Source organism: Sarcophilus harrisii, chromosome 1, assembly GCF_902635505.1.
Source record: "Sarcophilus harrisii chromosome 1, mSarHar1.11, whole genome shotgun sequence".
Classification (NCBI taxonomy): domain Eukaryota; kingdom Metazoa; phylum Chordata; class Mammalia; order Dasyuromorphia; family Dasyuridae; genus Sarcophilus; species Sarcophilus harrisii.
Window position 1 is genome coordinate 317,215,994 of NC_045426.1, and position 12,412 is coordinate 317,228,405.

The 12,412-nt window shown below is 34.1% G+C and overlaps 1 protein-coding gene across 1 annotated transcript in view; it reads left to right on the plus strand.

Moving 5' to 3' along the window:
- Nucleotides 1–12,412, plus strand: part of KIF24 (kinesin family member 24) — a 79,515-nt gene that overhangs the window by 1,819 nt on the left and 65,284 nt on the right. The window contains exon 2 of the mRNA XM_031945441.1: nucleotides 1,141–1,190. The gene's annotated coding sequence lies outside the window, so the exon portion shown is untranslated. The remainder of the gene's footprint in view (nucleotides 1–1,140; nucleotides 1,191–12,412) is intronic.

Genomic DNA, 12,412 nt, shown 5'->3' on the forward strand with positions numbered 1-12,412 from the left:
TTATAGAGGAAAACTATTATCCCAGGGAACATACTTTTTTTCTACTATTAGAAACAATATTCACCGAGTGATTAGTCTGAGCTAAGAGGGCAATTATTACTCTCAAGATAGATAATAGGAGACTTGTAACGAGCCTGCTGGTCCTGAGGCCCTGCATCAGGAATATAAATAATTGATTCCACTGTGTATAATGCATGCTTTGCTTTTATATTAAGATGATGTCATTGTTGGAGTTATGATCCACATATATAGATAGACCTGAAGAATCTCAAAACTGACCTTTCCTTGCCATGTCAGTGTGAAGATTGCATCTTTGGTTTGATCATTGCAGCCTAATCAATATGTGGCAGATACTTTACATGTAGCTTGTTGTCTTCACTTAAAATGAGATTGCCCTATTTTGAAATTCTGTAGGTTTAGTAAGTCTGATACTGTTATTTCTTAGCTGTCCATAGCTTACATCACAGCAGAGGCTATTTAAAGCCTCTTAAATTAAATATTTTAATATATGTGTTGCCAATAGTGTTCTTCTCTCAGCTTATGTAGTATTTCAATGCCTATGTGAAAATCAAGCTGAATGTTGTGTTGCTGGGAAGAGATCACTTCAGTGATAATGGACTAGCTGTTTTTCAGGGCCTCATTGTTAGTGATTTTGCTAAGCTTTGTAAGGCATGACTTACAAGTCACACTGATAAGGATGCTTAAAAAGTCAGGATGTAATTTTGTCTCAGACTCAATATATTTTGGGCACTGCTACAGACCTTCAGCTTCATCTGGAATTATCAGGTAGGCACCATCCCAAAAAGCCTGGGATATATATAAGCCTTGTTTTTTTCTATGTTTTTTAATCAATATATCACAATCTTAGGTTATTCAAGTTAATTCATTGCTACCTTTAAAAAATATATACTACTAGGGCAGCTAGGTGGAGCAGTGCATGGAGCACCAGCCCTGAAATCAGAAAGACCTGAGTTCAAATCTGGTGTCAGACATTTAACACTTCCTAGCTGTGTGACCCTGGGCAAGTCATTTAACTCCAATTGCCTCACTCCCCCAAAAAATATATTACTGATGAACATCATTTAGCTGTTTATGGTATTTCCTTGGAAAGAACTAATATAAGAACTCGGTAATTTTCAGGTTTATCAGTGTCCTGACTGGCTTGACAAAGAGTTCATAATTCAAATGAAGTAAGTATTCAATAAATTATGAGCAAATGATCTTCTATTTCTTAATTTTAAGTGATTGTAAAACTCTGAATTGTCTTTTGGCTCTAGATCTTGTGAACTCATGGAGTGCTTGATTTAATTTCCTTGAACCCAAATTTTCATCTGTACAATGATAGGAGAAATGTTAGGTTAACAGGTCTCTGAGGTTTTGCCAATTATGGTCTATAATCCTCTGACTCTGATTATGTTTCTGGTTTATTTAGTTGAAAGAGATTTCAGAAGAATAAACAAACATGCAGATCCTTGTTGTATTCTTGGCAAATGCAGGTTTGTCATTTCACCAATGTGGGGAACTCCAAAACAGATTGGCATTTTGTCTGTAACTTAGATTCTTAACATTAAGAAATATTGACTTGATTATGGTCACATGGTTTTCCTGCCACCCTGAGTCTCATAAGTTAATTTCAATCTCATTATACTAATTATTTCATTTTGGTTACTTATTTTATATATATTTTATGTTATTTATATTATTTATTTTAATTACTTATGGGCAATGTTAGGATACTATAGTTTTTGTTAACAATTTTCAAATTATCAGACAGTCTCTTAGGATCTTCTAGAATTTCTCTGGGCAACTAAATTTGCTTGTTATAGTTATAAGAGCAAAATGCTTTTGAGAATTTGATAAATTGGAAGCAGAATAGTGTAATGACTTGGGTTCAAATCCCAGTTTGGAAAGCTACTTAACTGTGTGATTGAACAAGTCTATCTTATCTGTAAAATGGGGAGAGTGAGTAATGCTTCTATCTATCATATGGAGTGGTTATGAGGATTAAATAAAGTGATATGTGTAATAACATGTTGAAAACTGTAAAACATATCATATCTGCCACCTTCTTTGATGGTCACATCATTTCTTTTCCCATTTTCCTCCTAGCTATCATCTAATCACTGCTTTGCAGTCTCCTTTGCTGGATCATTCTCTATCTCTTGCCTCTTATATATGAACATCTCCTGGGCTTTGTCCTGGGCCATCTTTTTCCCCTTTAACTCTTCTTTTCTGGTGATCTCATCTGTTCTCATAGGTTTAATTATCTTCTATGGGCACATGATTCTCAAGTCTGTATACAGTATATGTGTCTTATCTTTTTTCTGAGCTCTAATCCTTCATCACTCATTGCCTCTTAGTGAATCTCATCAATTTCTCCAACCTAATATGCATAAAATGCAATTCATTTTCTTTTCTACTAAACCTACTCCTCCAAACTTCCTTGTGTCTGCTGAAAATACCAGGTACTTTCAATAACCTAGGTTTTCAAATTGTAGTTAGTCTTGACTCTCCCATTTTTCTCACATCCTGTACCAAAATCATTTGTCAAATCTTGTCAGTTTTCCTCTACAACAACATCATTTGCACCTGTCTCCTTTCTTCTCTTTATATCTGCTACCTTACTTCAAGCCCTTATCATCTTTTACTGGGATTGTTGTAATGACCTCCTAATTAGTTTCTCTATTCCAGTCTTTCCTTTCTCCTATCCATTTTCCACAGAAATCTCAAAATATTCTTCACAAGATACAGTTCCAGGCCATTTTGCTGCTCTACTTAAGAAGCTTTAGTGGTTCCTTGTTGCCTCTGGGTTAAAAAACAAATTTCTTAGCTTAAAATTTGAAGGACTTTTGAATGATGTTGCCAATATGGAAGAATAATAATTTTTTAAATTTTTGTATTAAAGCTTTTTGTTTTTCAAAACATATGCATGGACAATTCTTCAACATTAGCCCTTGCAAAACTTTGTGTTCCAATTCCCCCCTCCTTCCTTCACCCCCTTCCCTAGATGGCAAGTAGTTCAATATATGTTAAACATAATAGAAGTATATGTTAAATCCAACATATGCATACATATTTATATAATTGCTGCACAAGAAAAGTCAAATCAAAACAGAAAAATGAGAAGCAAAATAAAATGCAAGCAAACAACAACAAAAAGAGTGAAAATACTATGTGGTGAACCACACTCAGTTGCCACAGGCCTCTCTCTGGATGTAGATGACTCTCCTCATCACTACACCATTGGAACTGGTTTGAATCATCTCATTGTTGAAGAGAGCCATACCCATCAGAATTCTGATCATCATATAATCTTGTTGTTGCTCCTGGTTCTGCTCATTTCACTTAGCATCAGTTCATGTAAGTTTCTCTGGACCTCTCTGAAATCATCCTGCTGATTGTTTTTTACAAAATAATAATATTCCATGACATTTATATACCATAACTTAATCAGCCATTCTCCAATTGATGGGCATTCAGTTCCAGTTTCTTGCCATACAAAAAGGGCTGCTATAAACATTTTTGCACCTGTGGGTCCTTTTCCCTCCTTTAAGATCTCTTTGGGATATAGGCCCAGTAGAAACACTGCTGGATCAAAGGGTATGCACAGTTTGGTAACTCTTTGGGCATAGTTCCAAATTGCTTTCCAAAATGGTTGGATTCATTCATAGTTCTACCAACAATGTATTAGTGTCCCAGTCTTCCCACATCTCCTCCAACATTCGTCATTATCTTTTCCTGTCATCTTAGCCACTTAATAGTGGTATCTCAGAGCTGTCTTAATTTGCATTTCTCTGATCAATAGTGATTTAGAGCACTTTTTTTCATATGGCTAGAAATAGTTTCAATGAAGAATGGATTTTTTAAGGTTGTATTTGTATATTCAACTACACGTTTAGATTTAGTGCTTAAAAAGGCTAAAATTAGTAGCCCCTTGTTTTGGAACTATGTCCCCAAGATAATGAAAAAATATTTAGCCATGTTTAATATTATATAAACTTTGTGTTTGTGTTTCTTCATCTGTAGGATGAAGGGATAATTTCTGCCTACCTCATAGAGGTATGGTAAAATTTGCTTGGAGCTACAGAGTATTAATCTGGCTTCATACCTCATCATTCAACTGAAATTCCTCTCTGCTGATACCACTGATCTTTAATCAACAAGTGTAATAACTTTTTCTCTATCCTTATTCTTCTCAACCTCTCAATTGCTTTTGACAATGTGTCACTGAATTCCCCTTGATTCTTGCTAGGTTTTCATAATACTGCTCTATCTTGGTTCTCCCCTATCTGTCTGATCACTTCTCAGTCTCCTTTGCTGGATTTTTATCCAGATCATGGGTGTTCTCCAAGACTTCGTTCTGTGCCCTCTTCTCTTCTACATTTTGCTAATCATTCTCATCAGCTACAATGGATTCAGTTATCTCTATTTGTCTCAGATCTACTGCTCAGATCCTAACTTCTCGCCTTATCTCCAGTCTCACATCTTCAAATTCCAATGGGACATCCAAATGTCCCATAGACATTTTAAACTCAACATGTCCAAAACTGAACTTACCATCTTTCCCCACAAAGCCCTTCATATTTTTTTCTCTATTACTATGGAGGACACTATTATCTTCTCATTCATCTGAGTTCCCAACCTAAGAGTATCATGAGCTCTTCATTCTCACACTTCCCTGCCTCTGTATCCAATCTGTTTCAGTATCTCATATACTCTACCTTTTCTCCTCTGATACTGATACTTGCAACCCTGGTGCAAGGCCTATTTCAGTAGCCTAATGGTTATTCTCCCTGCTTCAAATCTCTTCCTTCTATAGTCTATCCTCCACTCAGCTATCAAATTGATCTTCCTAAAGTATAGATCTGACCGTATTATTCCCCATTCATTCTACTTAAGTTCTCCCATATTTCCTCCAGAATTAAATGTAATAAGTCTTTTGTTTGACATTCAAAGCCTTTCATAGACTGGTCCTCTCCAGTCATCTTACATCCTACTTATGCACATTATGCAGTTCAGTGACACTGACCTCCTTCCTGTTCCTTGTAAATTTTTTTACTCCTCATTCCTGCCGGTTTTATTTAAGTCCCAGCCAAATTCCCACCTTCAGTCTTAATCCTTCACTTTGTTACTATCTCCAATTTATCTTGTATATATCTTAGGCTTTTCTTTGTATCCCCAAATCTTAGCACAAAGCCTGATGCATCATAGGTGCTTAATAAATGCTTGTTTTTTTTAACTGATATGGTAACATAAGAATTTAGGTAGGGCAAAGCTTTAAAAATGTTCTTTGCTTTCTAGAGGAAAACTTTCAAGAGGGAAGTTCTTTAAATACTTCTATTGATGGGAATATGCTGCTTTCTAAGAAATGTCATTGAAGCAATGAATTGAAACTGTTTTGAGTTATGTTTCATTTGCTTGAATAAGAACTATAAAATTGGTTTGAAACAATAATTTTTCTAAATAAAAGGCAGAAAATATATATGTTTTGGAATCATAGATCTTAGAGGGGGGGGGGGAAAAGAACTTTTGTTTCTCTGGACTGTTCCTTCATTTTACAGATGAACAACAGAAGCCCAGAAGCTTATGGTCATCCAATTAGTCACTGAGTCAGGGACCAAAACTTAGGTCTTCAGTTTGCTTTCTGTTACATCATGAGGGAAAGTACTCTGTAAATACAAGATAATCATGACCTATCAATGAAAGCTTCTTATAGAATTAGTTATAATTGTTTTAGGAAAGAGATGGAATAACACTAGACAGAAGGGGGGGCGGGAAAGAGCTTCAGACCAAAATGCAATCCTGTTCTGGAGAAACAAGTCAAAAATATATTTTTCTACTTAAGGATATAGTAAGGTCTGCTCTGTTTTGATATAGCAGAACTCCAAATATATTTACTTTATATAATTTCTATTATCTGGAAAGCAGAAATCTAATTTCCTCATGGTTTGACTAATGTAATTAAGGTAAAGAAAAAATTTGAGATAAGTGATTGTAAATACATCTTAAATTACATTATCAATTTCAAAATAAAACAGCCTTTCAAAGATGCTTTGGGGATATAACTTTACAAGCAAAATTCAGACAAGGAATATGATTTCATTTAATGATTATTATCAATATCTTAAATCTACACATATTCATGAAAACTCAATTACATATTGAGTATTTGCAGAATCTTCCCAGCTGTTGCCTTAGGCAGTTGTCTAGTATCAGTTGTCTTTTTTATTGAGTTAATATCTATAAATAGAATTATTATATTTGAGATATTTGTTATATTTGAGATAAAGAACTAATTCCTTCATGAAGAAGAATTGATTTGTAAGACATATTCCTTAACCTTTTCATCTGTCACAAATTGACTAAAATTCATATTTATTCTTGGTTAATGAACAGTAATTCCTAACACAAAATCTTACTTTTTAAAAATAAGTTTTTTATTGCTATTTTTTGTTTTTATATCTCAAAATTTCTCCCTGTATCACCACCTCATATTCCTTTTTGAGCCATTCTAAATGACCAATAATTAATCTGCAAAACTGATCAATACCCCTTCCATCCCGCTCATTCCCCTGTCCCCCCAAAAAACCCACTCCAACCTGAAAGTATATTTAATTCATCCACTTCTGTAGATCACCTTATCTCTGCAAAGGACTTAGGAGAGTTGTTTTCTCATATTTTTTCTTCAGGATTAACCTTATTTTTTGTAATATTGCAACATTCATTTTTATTTGTTTTGTGGTGGTGGTTCTTTATATTTACCCTATTGTAGTAATTGCATACACTGTTTTCTTTAGTTGTACATCACTTTTCATGCATCAATCATCAATTCATGCAAATCTTTCATACTTTTTTGTTTTCATCATATGCAGCACAGTAATATATGTGCCACAATTTATTTAGCCATTCCCAAATTGATGAGCATCTACTTTGTTTTCAATTTTATCAGTGACCTCCTTGGAGTATATGCTTAATAATACAGTCTCTTGAACAAAGGTTTGGATATTGAGCCATTTTATTTGCATAAGTCCAAATTGCTTTTCTGAATGGTTGTATTAATTCTCATTATTACTATGCTTATCTTTCCCACCAGCATTGACTGTTTCTGTCTTTTGTTGTCTTTACCAACTTGCTGGTTGTGAGGTAAAACCTCATTTTTTTCTTATATTGATAAATAATATGGAGCTTCTTTTCTTCTGGGTTGTTAATTGGTTCCAAGTTTTCTTCTGAGAACAGTTCATAGCCCTTTATCATTTTTCTATTGTAGAAGAGTTTTTGTTTTTAGGTATTTCTTTTAGTTATCTATATATCTTGTTTACCAAACTCTATCTGAGAACTTTAATACAAATATTTTTTCCCATTTGATGGCTTCTTATCATAAATGAGTTATTTTTGTTTGTATAGAAGCTTTTCAATTCATCCACTTTATTTTTTTAAATGCCTCTATCCCTTGTTTATTTAAAATTATATCTCCTACCCCTAATTATAAAATATATATGATTTGCTTATTTTCTAATATATTTTGCTGGTTTGATCTTTAATATTTGTGTCACAAATCCATTTTGAATTTATTATGTAATATGGCATAACTTGTTGGTCTGAGCCTAATTTCTGTTAGTCTACTTTGCAGTTTCCCCCCCAGTTATCATCAAACAGTGAGTTCTTTCCTTCTGCAGTTTGTTTTTGAACTGAGCTATTGAATTTCATGATTTTTAATCCCCCTTGTCTAGTTGGCTCATTATTTTTAACCAATATGAAATAGTTTTGATGTCTGCTGCTGTATAAAACAGTTTAACATCAGGATGTGCTATTCTCCTTCATTCCTATCTTTTCATTATTTTCTTTGATATCCTAGAATTTACTTACATGTGTAAAATAAAATGCATAAGATTACAAAATAAATAAATTACATTGAGATAAAGCTGTAATTTTTTCCCCCATTCAGCTTTGCCAAACCCCTGAAATCTATCCACAAAACGGATCCAGGTTAAAAACTCTTGTTCTGAATCTTTTCTTCCTGCAAATGTATTTATTTAGTCCTCTTGATCATTTGCATGGCAAAACTTTTAAAATAATGCTTTATTGTAAAGGGCTGAACCTCTGAGCAGATATTCTTGGATGACCGATCACTTAAGGTTAATTACTTATTGGACAATACTCTTATTTGCTTGGAAAATGGCCCGCCCCACCATTCTGTGACGGCTCAATCTGTTGGTGTATAGAGAGATTGGGAGGAGGGATTGGAGAGGAGAGTAAGAAAGCAGAGTGACTCTTGGCTTGTATTGGCGTGACCATTCCTCTCACATCCACAAAGAATAAAGATCAAGGACTTTTGCTTATCCTGACTACAGCTGATTCTAAAGTATCCAGGATGCTAATGCGGTCATTCACACTTTATATTTTCAAAACACATGCAAAGATGTCTCTCAAAATTAATCCCCTCAAAACTCCTTCTCCCTCCCTGATACCACCCCCTCCCTTAGCTCCCTTAGCTAGCAAGCAATCTAATACATGACTCAAGTCTCCTCAGGACAGAATCATGAGAGGAAGAACTAGAGGAGCATGAAAATAATGATAAGGTGCATACAGTTTATCCAAGACTCATTGCTTCAGGAGGATTCAGTACAAACATCACTGTAGTTCAGAATTGAAAGGACCTACAATCTCATCTAAAAACTGGAATCCTTTTTTCCAACCATAATAGTAGGACCCCTTAGCCAGTAAATAGTGGAAGAACCAAACCAGTGATCTGTCTCTCTCCTCTGCAGAACAACTCAGAGAAATGTACATGGATGATTAACTACTTTGATATGAACATAAAACTCTTTCCCTTGATCCCCAATCTACAAAACAATAGCACCAGGAGATAGGATACTTCCCAGAGAAATTTTTTTTAAAAACCACACTTTGTGAAGTTGAGTGAGGCCTACAGTTCCACTGTTCCTTCTTCCACTGTGCTGAGGAAAGGAGTCTGGCAATTACACACTGTTAATAAAGCCTTCAAGAATAGAAAAGGTGGTGGTGGTGGAGGGGACCCAAACCAAAGTCTCAGGTATTTATTTCCAATAGTACATATTTCCACATTTATCATGCTTGGCAAAACTTTAACTTAACTTTGGTAGTATTGTTTTTATTATATTGGCACAGTCTAGTCATGAGCCCTGAATATAGCACTCCAGCTATTTAAATTGTTCTTCATTTCTTTAAAGGGATATTTACTTTTTAGGCAGATTGACTCCCAAGCATTTTAATACCTTTTGTACTTATTTTGAATGGGTTGTACTTTTATTACCATTTGAACTCTGTTATACATAGAAATGCTGTTGATTTTGGAGCCTGCAACTTTATTTCCTATTTGCCTCTTTTCCTCTTTAATCAAATCTGACGTTTAAAAAAAATGGTTATGATTATGTATCAGACATGTATTTGTGCTTATTTATGGAGGCTAACTTACTCTTCAAAATAAAAATATACTCTTTGTTCTAGTCAGAAGAAGTAAAACAAATCAACAAGCATTTGTTAAGCATTTACTATGTTTGAGACATACTGGAGAAAGACAAAAATGAAGCAGCCCCTGTCTTGAAGGAATACACATTTAATGGTTGAGGCAACATGTCCACATATAAATCTTTGCAGAAGATATACAACATGACAATGAGGTATGTGATATAGTGACAGTAATAGTAGACTTGAGTCAGCACATCTGGGCTCCTGCCTCATCACTTCCCACTTGCTCTTTTTTTTTTTTTTTTTTTTTTTTTTTTTTAGTGTGGAAAAGAAAAACTAGTTTATTATTGATACACAAAAATACTTTATGGTGGATTCAAAAGCTCAAAATTAAGCACACTAAGCACATTACAATTGCAATATATCAACTTTTATCTAAAACATTAATGGTTAAAATATATTTAGGGAACCTTTCCATAATTATATTTGAAATCTTTGGAGTAAAAATAAAGATGTTGGTGAACTTAAAAACATTTAACATGTTTTGCCCTGATAAGTTAATTAGTTTTAAATTAATGAATAATAAATACAATGGGGTTTTAAAATTCTTTATATTTCTGAATCAATTCTGTTACTATGAAGTTGGGGGGAAAAAAACCTGCTGATTTCCTTTTGGTATTTTCTTTAAGAATACCATTGATATGTGAATAATCATTTTCTTTTTTTTTCTCTTTAAATTTTGAATTGTCTAACTCTTTTAAGTCAAGGGAAGTGCTAATTCTGTATTTTAGCTTACATTTTTATTGTGCTTTCTTGTTTCCTTGATTTGGTTCCAAGTCCAGTGCTTTTTCCATGATACGACAAGGTGATTAGTCATTGCTTTGTAACTTTTGGCAAGTTAACTTAAATTTTGGGGGACCTCATTCCTTATTTTGTAAAATGAGGGCTTTCTTCTCTCTATTCCCTTTGCCTTGAACAGGTTTCTTCTTTCATTTCACATTTTGTCTCCATTCATTGCTGACCACTTGTTTTGTACATCAATAATTTTTTTTTAACATCATAGGATTTTAGAGTTGAACATCAGCTTATGAAAAATTGCTGAAGGTGCCCTTCCTTGAGCTTTCTATCTAAGAACCCTAATGTATCATGTTTCTTTTATTCCTCTAAGACTGTATCAGGAGCCTTCTAATAGCAAAATCTTTTTAATTTGGAATCAGCTCTGTTTACAACAGATGATAAGCACGTTGTGGATGATCTGTTTCAAGACTTGTTCAGGTTACAGTTTGTTCAACTATAAGCCTTTCTTGTTGAATAATCTCTCCTTTAGATGTATACTTTTCCATAATTAATCACTATGTTAAAACAAAACTTGGGAAATTTAGTACAAAAAAAGTATGAAAAAGTTATAAACATAAAAAGTTTGAATTACTAGTGTTATAATAAGTAAAACTGCTACATTATCTTTCTCTTTACATTAGAACGCATTAAAACCAAATAGATTTTAAAAGAGGAAATTTAAAAGTACCTGCCCTCTTAAATGAAAAGAAATCTGTTGATCAATCAGCAACCATTTATTAAGTGTTTTCTGTGTTCCAGGCACCATGTTCTAAGTGCTAAGAATGCCAAATAGCCTTCCTTTTAAAGGAGCTTACACTCTGATGGCAGAAGATAATAGGCATAGATAAAAGAGGGAAGGATTCTAGGCTTGGAAGACAGTTCAGGGAACAATGTGGAGATAGAGCCAGAGCACATTATGTGAGAAGAACAACACTCAAATAGGAATACAATTTTAAATGACACCTGATGAAGTCTACTCTACAAAAAAAAACTAATGGACAAAAAAGAGTTGGTTGAACCATATATACCCCTCTTTCCATTCCTCTCTTCCTTCCTTCCTCTTTTCTTTTGTTAGACTTGACTAAAGTAGGAATTTGTTTTGTGTGATTATACCCATAGACATTTTCTTGCCTTCTCAAGTGGGATGGGGAGGGAGGAGCATTTGGAACTGAAAATAAAATTGAATTTAAAAAAAGTCTGGAAATATCCAGTCCTAATGATGAAATGTCCAAGTGATGAATTTTAACTGCAAAACAGGGATTTTTATTTAAACCTAGAGGTAATAGGGAACTTCTGGAGTTAATTGAGTAAATGGGTAACTTAGACCAGGAAAATCAACTTTTGCAGCTGAATGGAGGATGGAGTGGGAACTAACATCAGCATGGGACCAGTTAGGAGATTATTGTTGTAATCTTAGCTCAGCTCATATTTGTGTCTTAAAATGTGTGTTCCTGAATGGTTGTGTATAAATCTATTGTTTTTCTTCTTAAGTGTCTTTGGAATTTCTGAGATGATTGCAGCTGAGATGTAGAGCAGGAAGGGCTCTTGGTAGTCATCAAGTCCAACACCTCGTTTTACAAATGGGGAAAGAGAGCCTTAGACATGTAAAATGACTTTACTTAAAATTAGCCTTGTTCATTCTCATTTCAGTCATATCTGACTCTGTTACCTCATTTAGGGTTTTCTTGGCAAATATACTGCAATAGTTTGTCATTTCCTTCTCCGGCTCATATTACAGATGAGGAAACTGAGGCAAACAGGGTTAAGTGACTTAACCCAGAGTCACACAGCTAGTAAGTGTTTGAGGCCAGATTTGAATTCAGGTCCTCCTGACTCCAGGCCTGGCACCCTTTCCACTGGGCCCCCTAGCTGTCTGACCCAATTGTTACCTAGGTATAAAGTACATTCAAAAAATCATTCCTCCATAGGCTAATAAGAGGTTTTTTTTTTTTTTTAATGTTTTATTGCTATTTTGATTTTTATGTCACAGTCTTTTCCTATTACTAGCTCCACATTAAACTTTCTTCCTTGTTAAGGAAAACAACTAATCAGAAGCATTTGATACAGTGACTATATCTAAAATATATCTATCTAAATATATATATATAGAGAGAGATTTTATATATAT